This window comes from Tachyglossus aculeatus, chromosome 6, assembly GCF_015852505.1.
Source record: "Tachyglossus aculeatus isolate mTacAcu1 chromosome 6, mTacAcu1.pri, whole genome shotgun sequence".
NCBI lineage: Eukaryota > Metazoa > Chordata > Mammalia > Monotremata > Tachyglossidae > Tachyglossus > Tachyglossus aculeatus.
In genome coordinates, this window is record NC_052071.1 from 5,914,878 (window position 1) to 5,928,166 (window position 13,289).

Here is a 13,289-nt window from a genome sequence, read left to right on the forward strand (position 1 = left end):
GCAAATGGCTAGAATGTGGGATAGAGACTCACACCATGAAATTAAACCATCTCAGTGAGTACCCACAGCCGATCTCGCCCAAACAGAATACCAGCCTGCTTCTAGGCAATCTTAAACAGATTGGATCAATCAATCAATCAATCAATCAATCGTATTTATTGAGCGCTTACTATGTGCAGAGCACTGTACTAAGCGCTTGGGAAGTACAAATTGGCATCACATAGAGACAGTCCCTACCCAACAGTGGGCTCACAGTCTAAAAGGATCTAGTCCCAAATTGGATTTGAGGGGCGAGGGAGAGACGGGGGGACAGTGAGAGAAAGGGAGACAGACAGAGACACCTTAAGTAAGCTCCTATTGGGCAGGGAAAGTGTCTGCTATTTCTTTTGTATTGTAGTCTCCTAAGTGCTTAGTGCAGTGCTCTGCATATAGTAAATACTCAATAAATTCGATTGAGACAGAGATACACAATGAGGGAGAGAGACAGTGAGAGGCACACAGCATGGGGGGAGAGACAAACATGGGGTGGGGGAGAATCAGAAAAGGAGGGGGAAAAATGAAAGAGGAAAGGAGATGAAGGAAGAAAGAGACAGGCTGAATGGGGAGGGAGAGGGAGAGAAGAGAAAAAAATGAGGGAGAGGAGGGAGAAAGAGAGGGAGAGAGGTGGAAAAAAGGAGGGGAAGAGAGGAGAGAACAAGTGAGAGAGAGAAGGAAGGAAGAAGAGGGAGAAGGGAGGAGGAGAAAGGAGAAAAAATGAGAGGGAGAGAAGGGTGAAAAAGAAGGGGGAAAAAAGTGAGACGGAGAGCTGAGAAGGGAGGGAAAAAGTGAAGGGAGAATGAGAGAGAGGTGAGAAAGTGAGGGGGAGAGAAAAAGATTGAGTGGGAGAGAATGGAAAGTGAGAGATAGAATCACAAAGGGGCATGTTTTGGTGTTTTTTTAACATTCATATATACCAGATTCAGCCTGGTTAAGTGGAAAGAGCCCAAATCTGTGAGTCAGAGGGCCTGCCACGTGCCTGCTGTCACTTCACTGGCGTCAGAAACTAGAATGTTAATAGGTATGGGGAAGCAAACAGTACAAAGATATGAAAGCTGACTGCGGGCAGGGACTGTTTCTACCCAACCTGTCATATCGTCCTCTCCCAAGCACCTAGTATAGTGCTCTATGTACAATAAGCCCTCAATAAATACTGTGATGAAGATATGAACCTTGTGATTTGAAGTAAAGAAATGCAGCATGGCCTAGTGGATAAAGCCTGGGCTTGGGAGTCAGAGGATCTGAGTTCTAATCTCAGCTCCACCACTTATCTGCTTTGTGACCTTGGGAAAGTCACTTCACTTCCCTGGGCCTATTTCACCAAAATGGTGATTGAGACTGTGAGCCCTATTTGGGACAGGGGCTGTGTACAACCTGATTAGCTTGTCTCTACCTCAGTGGTTAGTATAGTGCCTGGCACATAGTAAAGCACTTAAATAAAATAAAAATCAAAGTATATAATATTTTCCAAGGCTTCTAAGCATTGGGCCTTCTAGAGAAAAATTGATTTAGTCTCTCAGTATTAGTCCACTATTAATAATGGTGGTAAAAATCTTCTCCCAGTTGAGAAATGATACAACCGGCTGCAAAAGTTGAATTAATCAATCTATGGTATTTATCGATCACTTGATGTATGAAGAGCACTGTTCCAAGTGTTTTTTCATGGTATTTTCTTTCAAATGGTATTTGTTAGCTCATTCAATCATATTTACTGAGCGCTTACTGTGGGCAAAGAACTGTACTAAGCGCTTGGGAGAATACAATATACAGGAGTTGGTTGGTAGACACATTCTCTGCCCAAAAGGAGCTTACAGTCTAGAGTGGGGATTTATGAAATTGATTTTTTTGTCTTCCATACAGCTCAGTGTTGTGTAAGTGAGGGTAAGCATTAAAACAATAAAACCCGCAGTTTCTCTAGGCCAGATAACTGCCTTCAGTCTTCTGGTTAAAGCAAACATTGACTCTCCCGATAATCAAGTGCTGTATTAAAAATATTTTTCAACACTAGATCCTTACCGAAGAATGACAACAGCATTGTAAATTAAGGATCCATAAATTAGAGATAATCATCAAAGTTTCATTTTCCGACAATAAACACGTCATGTCAGGAATAAAGTGTGTATGTGTGTGTTTTTCCTCTACATCTTTTCTTTTTGTGGTAAAACATTGCCAAAAGGACGTTTTGGCAGGTAGCAACCAGAGGAAAGGAGTAAATGAATCAAAATTCCTGCACATGATTTAAATATACCAAGATACAAATCGGAAAGTATTTATGAGCTATGAAATCCCTTCACTATTCAAATCCCAGTAAGTCTTTCTTGTCGAGGGGAGAGCAGAGGAGGCATTGTATTTTTAAATCCTTTTTTCTGACTCTGCCATGAATCTAAGCCCCTGGGACCCCCAAAGAAACCCTGAGCCCTTTTTGAAATGAAGAACTCTCCATCCCCTTGGGGAATTGTCAGATTATCCATGCAAGATGGGGAGAGCTTAATCAGTTTGAAATAATAGCAGCTGCATTAAGGAAATGGTTTTGGAATGCCTAAAAATTAGAACTTTGTTTTTTTTTAAACTCTTTTAGCAGAGATATCCCGAGTGACCAGCCTTCCGTCAAAATGATCCACAGGGTGAAAACGAAGCAGAAAAAACAAAATCACAGTGGTAGGACTGAATCACCTCCTGGGATTTCCATGATGCCTCCAGGTATGGTCTTTTCATGCTTGACGATTGACTTGGTTTGGGCCTCTGGAAATAGTGGTTGACTTCGAGCTGTTGGTATTGAAGAAGGGGTTTCTGAAATTGATTAACGATAATGGTCTTCATTGGGCATCTACTGGAAGCCCTGGACTGTACTAAGCTTTTGAGAAAGGTTAACCCTAAACTGCGTCGCCTGCCCTCTTAAAACATCCTAGAAATGTTCACAAATCAAATAGAAGAATAGACCATTGAATGGACAGTTTCCTTTATAGATATTTGCATGAAAGACATGAGGATGATGTAAAGAAAAGCACTGACTGTTTCAGCTGGCTTTTGGGTTTGGATGACCTGGGGTGGTAGGAGTTGATTGGAGAATATTTGTTGGTAGAGATGTTATGAATGCTTTCCAGAAAAGCGAGCTTCTTTCCTCTGAGGAGTTGAGGCCATGGTGCAAACGGAGTTAAATATAAATGTAAGTTAGAGAATAATTCGGATTTGGATGAAGCCTGAACCTTAGTGCCTTATGGATAACTCACACAATTATGGTTGTCCTTCAATTTATTCTGTCATGTTTACTCGTGATACTGACCTGATGAGGTCTAAACCTCAGTGCCTTATGAGTAGCGGATATGACTATGGGCAGTCCTTCCATTCATTCTGCTGTATTTACTTGAGATAACTGACCTGTGGAAGTCTAAACCTCAATATCTTGTGGGTCATTGACATGACCATGGGCAGTCCTTCCATTCATCGTACCACATTTCCTTGTGATACTGACCTGTGGAGTGTCTAAACCCTCAGTGCCGTATGGGTAACTATGGGTTGTCCTTCCATTCATTCCACTATGTATGTGTGTGATACTGACCTGTGGAAGTATAAACCTCAGTGCTGTGTGGGTAACTGACATGACTATGGCTTGTCCTTCCTTTCTTTTAACCGAATTCAGTCCTGTTACTGGCGTGATGAATTATAAACCTTAATATCTTTTGGGTAACTCACCTGACTATTGGTGTCCTTCCATTATTCTGCCGTATTTTCTCATGCTACTGACCAGTAGAAGTCTAAACCTCAGTGTCTTGTGGGTAATTAATATGACTATAGGTTTTTCCTTCCATTCATTCTACCATATTTATAGTGATAATGACCTGGGAAGTCTAAACCTCAGTGCCTTGTGGGCAATTCACGTGACCATGGGTTGTCCTTCCAATTAGTCTACCATATTAATCATGATATTGACGTGAATAAGTCTAGACCTCAATTCCTCGTTGATAATGCGTGTGACAACGGGTGTCCTGCCATTTATTCTACCATATCTGCTCATGATACTGACCTATGGAAGTCTAAACCTTCCAGCAGAAGGAGCGTGGCCTAGATGGATAGAGCACAGGTCTGGGCGTCAGGAAGACCTGGGTTCTCACCCCGGCTCTGCACCTGTGTGCTGTGTGGTCTTGGACAAGTCACTTCACTTCTCTGGGTCTCAGTTACCTCATCTGTAAAATGAAGATTAAGAGGGTGAGCCCCACGTGGGACGTGGACTGTGTACGATCTGATTCACTTGTATCTACCCCAGTACTTAGAACAGTGCCTAGGGAATCAGCATGGTTTAGTGAAAAGAGCCCAGGCTTGGGAGTCAGAGGGCGTGGGTTCTAATCCTGGCTCCGCCACTTGTCTCCTGTGTGACACTGGGCAAGCCACTCACTTCTCTGTGCCTCAGTTACCTAAACTGGAAAATGGTGATTGAGACTGGGAGCCCCATGTGGGACAAGCTGATTACCTTGTATCTTCCCCAGCACTGAGAATAGTGCTTGGAACATAGTAAGCGTGTAACAAATACCATCATCATCATTATTATTATTCTTATTATTATAGTAAGCACATAAGAAATAACAGGAATAAAAAGACTAGACACCTTCTTTCTTACTACTCTCCTGACAACCCCCTCAAATATTCAGAAAACACCGAGGCTGGCTTACCAAAATCCACTCCAAGTGAGGCATAACAGTACTACCAGATGTGTGTCAGATCATATCGCCAAATGTATATAACTATCAGTGAATCATGAATGGTAATAAATGAGGAAGGTTTATGTATGTTGGCTGCTCACAGTTTTATCTATGGATTTACATCTGTATGTCTGTCTGGTTGGAGAGATTTTTACCGACTTGTCTGTCACTGTCGGTGACTTTTATGGAGACTAATGTACTGAGGCCAGTAGAATTAGTAGACAGAATCCCTACCCTCAAGGAACATCCAATCTACCGTGTGCAGAGCATTGGAGTGAGCACTGGGGTGAGGACAATGGAGTTAGTTGCCATGATCCCTGCCCCCAAGGAGTTTTAATATCTATTTTACAGACTCTTATCTGGGTCTCTTGAAGAGTATCTATATTTCTTACAGCTTGAGAAGCAAGGTGGCTTAGTGGAAAGAGCCTGGGCTTGGGAGTCAGAGGATGTGGGTTCTAATCCTACCTCCGCCACTTGTCTGCTGTGTGACCTTGGGCAAGTCACGTAACTTCTCTGGGCTTCAGTTACCTTATCTATAAAATGGGGATTAAACGTGTGAGTCCCACGTGGGTCAGCCTTATTACCCTGTAGAACAGTGCTTGGCACATGGTAAGCGCTTTACAAATACCGTAATTATTATTCTTATTATTCTCTTGACTATCGAATAATAATGATAATAGGCCGCCTTGATTTTTTTACTCTGTCGCCCCTCTACTGAAGCAGTGTGGCTTAGTGGATAGAGGCCAGACCTGGTAATCAGAAGGCCCTGGGTTCTCGTCCCGGCTCCACCACGTTACCTTGGTCAAGTCACTTCACTTCTCTGGGCTTCAGTTACCTCATCTGTAAAATCGGGATTAAGACTGTGAGCCCGATGTGGGACAGGGACTGTGTTCAACCTGTTTAACTTGTATCTACCCCAGTGCTTAGAACAGTGCTTGGCACATGGTAAGCACTTAACAAGTACCCTACTCACTATGATTATTGTTACTGCTCAGCACATAGTAAGCGCTTAATAAGTACCACTGTCAGCATCAAGAAAGGAGGAATTAAAAGAGTCAGAACCAACATATGGATTACCTTTGACGTTTCCAAGATGAATCCGTCATGTCCGAGGATATCTTTCCACTCGTGCCTGGAGGGGGTAACTTAGTTTGGAGGCTCTTTGGCAGACAGTCTCGTTTGCCTCTAGACACCCCGAGCCCGTCTGCGATTTACGATGGAAGTCAACCATGTTGAATCCCTTCCAGAAAGTCCACTCAATCACAAGCATGACGAAGGCTCCGGACGGGGTTAATTAAATAAGCTGGGCCTTCACTGACCTGCAACACAAGGAGGAAAATGGGAAGCATTATGACCTAGTGGCTAGAGCCCAGGCCTGGGAGTCGGAAGGAGCTGGGTTTTAATCTGCTCTCTGCCGTGTGACCTTGGGTCATTCATTTCACTTCTCTTCTCAGTAAAATGGGGATTAAGACCGGGAACTCCAAGTGGGACAGGGACTATGTCCATCCTGGTTAACTTGTATTTACCCCAGTGCTTAGTACAGTGTCTGGCAAGTTGAGTAACTGTTGAGTAAGTACTCAACAAATACCGTGAAAAAAAAAAGAAATACATTGAGAGAAAATGCCATATTCATATGGAAAGTTTGGAAAGCTTATTGTGGGCAAGGGATGTGTTTGTCAACTCTTTTGTATTGTGCTCTCCCAAGGGCTTAGTACACTGCTCTGCACATGGTAAATGCTCAATTAATACCAATGATTGATTGATTATGGGCAGGGAATACCCACTCTGCTATATTGTCCTCTCCCAAGCACTTAGTATAGTGACCTGCGCACAGTAAACATTTAATAAATACTGATGATTGATTGAAAATATCTCCCAAGATGCTTTGCTGGTATTCACCTCAGTGCTTAGTATAGTGCCTGGCACATAGTAAGCATTTAACAAATACCCCAATTAGTATTCCTCAGCCTCTCCGCAGTGGAGTGTGGAAGCTCTTTTTGACCAGAGAATCAATCAATGATATTGTGTGCTTAGTGTTGGCAGGGCACTGTACTGAGCGCTTGGGAGAGGACGTTAGAGTTAGTAGACAAGATTCCTGCCCTCAAATTGCTGACATTCTACTGTGTGCATAACACTGGGCTAAGCACTGGGGAACTGTCACTGGAGTTGGAAGATGTGGTCCCTGCCCTCAAGGGCCTTAAAGGGTTCTAGTCTCAGGCTTTTGGTGTGCTATCCCGAGCGCTTAGTACAGTGCATTGTACCCAGAATGCTCAATAAATACCATTGCTACTTAGTGTAAGAGAGAGGGGTTTGTGTTCTGTTTTGAAGGTAACACGACTAACCTTCCCTTAGGTGGATATCACCGAGATGTACAACAGACACTTAATTCTGCATTGTGTGCCTTGATTTGAATTGTAGCGATTGTGGCATTTATTTCTTTATTTTGATCGTATTAAGTGCTTACTATGTGGCAAACACCGTTATGAATGCTAAATATCATTCCTACTTAATATGGGAGAAATAGAGGGCATGAGACACAGCGTGGCTTAGTAGAGAGAGCCTGGGCTTTGGAGTCAGAGGTCATGGGTTCAAATCCCGGCTCTGCCACTTGTCAGCTGTGTGACTTAGGGCAAGTCACTTAACTTTTCCGTGCCTCAGTTCCCTCATCTGTCAAATGGGGATTAAGACTGTGAGCCCCATGTGGGACAACCTAGTTACCTTGTATCTACCCCAGTGCTTAGAACAGTACTTGGCACATAGTAAGCACTTAGCAAATGCCATTATTATTATTATTGTTATTAACATTAGCATTAGCATTACTAAGTGCTCTGAGAAACTAGTATAGAAACACAAGACATGTTCTTTGCAACTTTTTGTAGAGGAGGTAACTGCGGCACAGAGAAGCTAAGGGACTTGCCCAAGGTCACACAGTAGACAAGTGGCAGATCCAGGGATTAGAACTCAGGTCCTTCTGACTTCCCATCCTGGGCTTTATCCACCAGGCCATGCTTTTCTGGGCCTCAGTTCCCTCTTCAGCAAAATGCGGATTCAATCCCTGTTCTCCCTCCTACTTAAACTATGAGCTACATGCGGGACCTGTTGGTTTTTTATCTACCTCCATGCTCAGTACGGTGCTTGGTACATAGTAAGCACGTAACAAAGAGAAGCAGCGTGGCTCGGTGGAAAGAGCATGGGCTTTGGAGTCAGAGTTCATGGGTTCAAATCCCGGTTCTGCCAATTGTCAGCTGTGTGACTTTGGGCAAGTCACTTAACTTCTCTGTGCCTCAGTTACCTCATCTGTAAAATGGGGGTTAAGACTGTGAGCCCCCCGTGGGACAACTGGATCACCTTGTAACCTCCCCAGCACTCAGAACAGTGCTTTGCACATAGTAAGCACTTCTTAAATGTCATAATTATTATTATATTATATTATTATTATAATGTCACAGATTCCAGATGAGGTAACTGAAGCCCAGAGAAATAAAGTGACTTGCCCAAGGTCACGCAGCAAATAAGTGGGGAAGGTGGGGTGAGAATGCAGATCCTTCTGACACCCAGGCCTGTGCTCTAACCACTCGCTTGACACACAATAAACATTTACCAAATACCACAATTATTCTGATTATTATTAGGCTTGAAAGCCACGTCGACAGGTTGACACGACACTGGGCTGCCACTCTTAGAAAAATACTGCTTGTTTAGCATTAGTTGACATGTTTTCTTTCCCTGCCCAGAAATTTCCCTGGCTTCTGCTGTCTTTTCCAAGAGGAGTGAACCAGAGTTTGCAAAATTCGTGGAGGCAAATGACATTTGCCAAATCCCAATCCTTGTAGCCTTAAACACCTTATCTGTTTGTCATTATTGATCAGCCCACATGGTCTTCGTCTTTACCTTGTCACAGATGCTGGCGATTTGTTGATTTATGCCTTGTGTTACTCATAAATGTCAGCTGCAGCCAATAATTACATTGGTAGCCAAACGAGAAATTTTTCACGTCTCTTAAGGCCTCAGCATGTGTTCTGCTTTAAAACAATGTGGTTTTATTTTATGAGTTTCTGGAGTAGGAAAAAAAAATCAGAGCTGTGAAATGGGCCATAATTTATGAAAAGTTGACTGAACAGGGTAAAAGGGAAAGAGGGAAAATGGAGCTTCATATGGATAAAAGGGAATTTTAAAAGCACACACGCTTGGAGCAAGGAGCTGAGCAAGCAACAAACCAACAAAACAACCTGTCGACGCGGCTTTCAAGCCTAATAATAATCAGAATAATTGCGGGACTTGGTAAATGCTTATGGTTTGTAAAGCGACATAGGTACAGGTGAAGCAGTGTGGTCTAGTGGATAGAGCCCAGGCCCTGGAGTCAGAAGGACCTGGGTTCTCATCCCACCTCCGCCACTTGTGTGCTGTGTGACCTTTGGCAAGTCACTTCACTTCTCTGGGCCTCAGTTCCTTCATCTGGAAAATGGGAGTTAATGCAAACCCCGTGTGGGACATGGACTGTGTCCAATCTGATTAGTTTGTATCTACCCCAGTGCTTAATACGGTGCCTGGCACATAGTAAGCACTTTATAATTACCATTTAAAAAAAGGAAAATTAGAGTTTGAAGCTGAGGCATTCTAACGTTTATTTCCCCTAGTCCTTTTCACAGTATCTAGAACTCAGGAGGGCTTTTGGTTTGCAAGGTCACTTTCTGAACCAGTTCCTCTCCTGTTAAGGAAAATCGAGGAAGAATAATTTGATATTTGTCAAGCACTGTGCTAAGCGCAGAGGTGAATCTCCCTTATCCTTCCATTCATTCCTATTGGATCCATCCCCTACAAAGTGAATTCGCACACATCTGTTTTTCCAGATACAGAGACCTTAAATGGGGGTTTCCTGCCTTAAATGATTGCTTAATGGTATTTGCTCACTGTGGGCAGGGAATTTGTCTGTTTAGTGTTCTGTTGTCCTCTCTCAAATGCTTAGTCCAATACTCTGCACACTGTAAATGCTCAATAAATGCAATTGACTGACCCGAATGTTCACTGGGTCCAGCGCACTGTATTAAATTCTTTCAGAAAGTGCAACGGAAACAAAAGAAGCTTATTGTCATTTTTGCATGTGTGTGTGTGTTTGTGTGTATGAGAGAGAAATCCAACAATTTGGATAATAATAATAATAATGTTGGCATTTGTTAAGTGCTTACTATGTGCAAAGCACTGTTCTAAGCGCGGGGGGGATACAGAGTGATACAATCTGATGGTTGTCCCACGTGGGGCTCACAGTCTTAATCCCCATTTTACAGATGAGGTAATTGAGGCTCAGAGAAGTTAAGTGACTTGCCCAAGGTCACACAGCAGACATGTGGTGGAGCTGGAATTCGAACCCATGACCTCTGACTCCAAAGCCCATGCTGTTTCCACTGAGCCACGCTGCTTCTCTATGGATGGATATTTGTAGTGTATTACTCTATTCCAAGTTAATCTCCATTTCCCCTGTCTTCTGCTCCATCACTGTGATTCCTGTAGATTTAATTACTGGGAACTCATGACAATTGATTGTCCAGGAAGTAGCAGTAGTAGCGATAACACAGGCCTGGGAATCAGAAGAACCTGGGTTGTAATCTCAGCTCCGCCACTTGTGTGCTGTGTGACCTTGGGAAGTCAATTCACATCTCTGTGCCTCGGTTTCCTCATCTGAAAAATGGAGATTAAGGCTGTGAGCCCCATGTGGGACAGGGACTGTGTCCAACCTGATGAGGGCTTAGTCGGGGAAGGCCTCTTGGAGGAGATGTGCCTTCAGTAGGGATTGGAAGATTTGGGGAGAGTTGTTGTCTGACATATTTGAAGAGGGAGGGTTTCCAAGCCAGAGGCAGCGTGTAGGAAAGAGGTCAGCGATGAGATTGAGCGACTGTGAGAAGTTTGGCGTTAGAGGAGCAAAAAGTGCGGGCTGGTTTGCAGTAGGAGAGCAGCGAGGTGAGCTAGGAAGGGACAAGGAGATTGAGTGCTTTAAAGCCGATGGTGAGGAGTTTCTGTTTGATGTGGAGATGGATGGGCAACCGATGAAAGGTCTTGAGGAGTGGGGAAACATGGCCTGACTGTTTTTGTCGAAAAATAATCCAGGCAGCAGAGTGAAGTATGGTTTGGATTGGGGGGAGACAGGAAGCAGGGAAGGTCAGCAAGGAGGCTGGTAGAGAAATCAAGGCACATAGTAAGGGATTAACAAAAATCTCAAATATTATTGTAGTTATAATAAATAGTAGTAGCAGCAGTATTAATGGAATGGTAATGGCAATGGTTGTATTATTGAGAAGCAGCGTGGCTCAGTGGAAAGAGCCCGGGCTTTGGACTCAGAGTTCATGGGTTCAAATCCCGGCTCCACCAATTGCCAGCTGTGTGGCTTTGGGAAAGTCACTTCACTTCTCTGGGCCTCAGTTACCTCATTTGTAAAATGGGGATGAAGACTGTGAGCCCCCCGTGGGACAACCTGATCACCCTGTAACCTCCCCAGTGCTTAGAACAGTGCTTTGCACATAGTAAGCGCTTAATAAATGCTGTCATTATTAGTACTAGTAGTAGTAGCAGTATTAGGGCTCCGTTATTGGAAACAGTTGAAGTGACTGAACAAATCCAGTGAACAAGGGTGTTGGTGATCTCATTGGTTGGGCAAGCAGTGGGGTTCAGAGCCTCATTATGGAATGTTCTGAAAAATCCCTAAGATTTCACTTTCCATGATTCTACCCAAGTGGAATTGCTACTTGCCTCTCAAATGACGAACTTCTTTTTCCCCACCAATTCAGTTTTGAAATATCACCAAATGCTCCTGGCAAGCGGGTGGTCTACCATTAGAGCAAGGGGTGTGGGGGGAACCTCCTCATGGAAATAAATACTTTGATGAAAAACCTTCTTGATTGGGAAGCCATTTTGTAAGCATGTGGATTAGATGAATTCATTTTTCAAGGCTCCGGGGAAATAACATTCCAATAGAAGAATTGAAAGAGAAGCAGTGTGGCCTAGTGGATAGAGCACAGGCCTGGGAGCCAGAAGAACCTGGGTTCTAATCCCCGTTCCAGTGCTGGTCTGCTGTGTGACCTTGGGCAAGTCACTGCTCTGGGCCTGCTTTACCTCATCTGGAAAATGGAGATTAAGAGTTGTGAGCCCCGTGTGGGACAGAGATTGGGTCCAACCTGATTAGCTTGGCTCCACCCCAGTGCCTGACAGTAAGCATTTAACAAATACCCTAAAAAAGAGAGAAAATAAAAATATCACTGGACATGAGTCTTTGCGGTAGGAAAGAAAATGAGTCCATACATCCCGGTCTCTGCTCTTGAGGAACACTGGGAGCTAATCAATCAGTGATATTCACTGAGTGCTTACTATGTGCAAAGCACTGTACTAAGCCCTTGGGCAATACAACCAAGTTAACAGACGTGTTCCCTGCCCAAAATGAGTTTACCGTCTAGAAGGGAAGACAGACATTCTATGAATAAATAAGTAACTTATAATATAGGATTTAAACATCATAATATAACTGTGGTATTAAGCGCTTACTGTGTGCCAGACACCGTACTATGCTCTGGGGTAGGTACAAGATATCAGGTTGGACGCAGTCCCTACCCTACATGGGGCTCACCATCTTAAATTCCCATTTTACAGAAGGGGCAACTGAGGGACAGAGAAATGCTGTGACCTGCCCTAGATCGCACAGCAGAGGAGACAAGGCAGGGGCAGGATTAGAACCCAGCTTCTTCTGACACCCAGGACTGTGCTCTTCCCACTAGGCCTAAGTACTGTCGTGTTGGGGCAAACATCCAGTAGCCCAAGGTCACAGATCTAAGTGTGTAGATGAGCCATTCATTCATTTATTCAATCGTATTTATTGAGCGCTCACTGCATGCAGAGCACTGTACTAAGGGCTTGGGAAGTATAAGTCGGCAACTGCATAAGTGCGTAAGATCTAAATACGTAGAGGGAACCAGGGAAAGGAGGGCTTAATCTGGGAAGGCCTCTTGGAAGAGGTGTGAATTTATGGGTCCCAGTGGCTACCATTTCCTTCCCGATGGTTTTCATTCAATCTGTGCGATTGACTGGGTGCTTATTGTGTCCCAAAGACTGTACCAACCCCTCGGGCGAGTACAATACAGAAGAGTTGGTAATATTATCAATCGATTGTATTTATTGAGCACTTACTGTGTGCAAAGCACTACTAAGCGTTTGGGAGAGGACAGTGTATCAGAGTTGGTAGACACGTTCCTTGATCCTTATGAAGATTTTCATTCTATTTTTATTTCACTTACATCCGCTTTACCCCTAAAATGTCTTTGCCGGAAAAATGTTTCCGTGCACCTCAAAACGTGCTGCATACTAGACTATAGACTGTGAGTTTGTTGTGGGCAGGAATAGGTCTATTGTTATATTGTACTCTCCCAAGCGCTTAGTACAGTGCTTTGCACACAGTAAGCGCTCAATAGATACGATTGAGTAAATGAATGAACAGTCATGTGTCATTAAAAAGTCACATTTTCCTGACTCTACACTTATTAAATTTCAAGCCAAATCCACCTGTAATTAAAATGT